We start from the raw sequence: 1,205 nt of genomic DNA on the forward strand, positions 1-1,205 counted from the left end.
AGGGAGATGACACTGAACAGAGAGCTGCACCTGCTAGATGATGCGGTAGCTTCCTCCTTCCACCCTCCAGGAAGAGGAGCACCATCCTCTCCCTCACCACCTCCAACATAGGTTGGCATCGATAAATCAAGGGTCAGCCCTGCCCCTGTTGTGTTTTTATAATTATATAAAAGCACCAACCATTCATAAAGGATTGAGTAAACATGTTGTGGGTTCACTTATTCAGATTAGGCACATAAGAACAGCTATACAAAGGTGGAAATCTTGAAGCCATCAGCATCAGAGCTGTGTGCACTGAGTTCTGCTCACAAGCCAAAGTAAAACTGAGGTTGAATCTCGTGACACACTTCCCTTCCAGCAATGGCAAGCTGCTATCCCTTAAAGAAACGTGACAGCATCCCCCTTTCTTTTTAAAGGTACTTTTACCCTTCCAAAGAGGTATAACTGTTTACAATACATGTTCATATTTAGTTACCATCACATACATGTATAGGACTGGTGGATCTATATGTCTTTAAAGTGTAGAGGTAATCTGCTGGTACACCCAGATCTTGTAATGATAGCCTTGTCTGGAGATGCCTTTAATCGCTCATGTGCTCTGTAGGATTGTCATTCTTGGATGTTGTTCCTTGTTTCATTCAAATCTTGTCCTAGGTGCATCAGGACTGCACGGTGGTTAATGAACTGAAATGATCTGATTTGTCCTTGGTTACACCTCACTGCTGCACCTTTGTGTGTAATGAATTCATAAGACCTTGATTCTGAACAAATCCTTGTCACCTCAGCTGGTTGCCGAGTACCTTCTGTGGGATCCTGGATGTGAACTTGTTGTCCCAACTGTAAACTTGAAAATTATGTACCTTTTTTTTAATGTGCATGTTGGTCATCTTCTCATGCAATTTCAAAAATTGCTTTCTAGTTTCTGAGAGAGTAGAATGGGTAAGAATAGGTAGATTGGTATGCACTGGTCTGCCAAACATGAGCTCTGCCGGTGATGGAATGGTTACACTTAAAGATGTTGCTCTCAGATGTAACATTGCGATGTGTAGATCTTGCTTGATCTGTCTGCATTTGAGAATTAGGGATTTCACTGTGCAAATCATTTGTTCAGCCAGGCCGTTATATCTAGGGTAATGGGAACAAGAAGTAGCGTGATCGATATTCTACTTCTCACTCATATCCTGAAATGGCTTACCAATAAATTG

This window comes from Carcharodon carcharias, chromosome 10, assembly GCF_017639515.1.
Source record: "Carcharodon carcharias isolate sCarCar2 chromosome 10, sCarCar2.pri, whole genome shotgun sequence".
NCBI lineage: Eukaryota > Metazoa > Chordata > Chondrichthyes > Lamniformes > Lamnidae > Carcharodon > Carcharodon carcharias.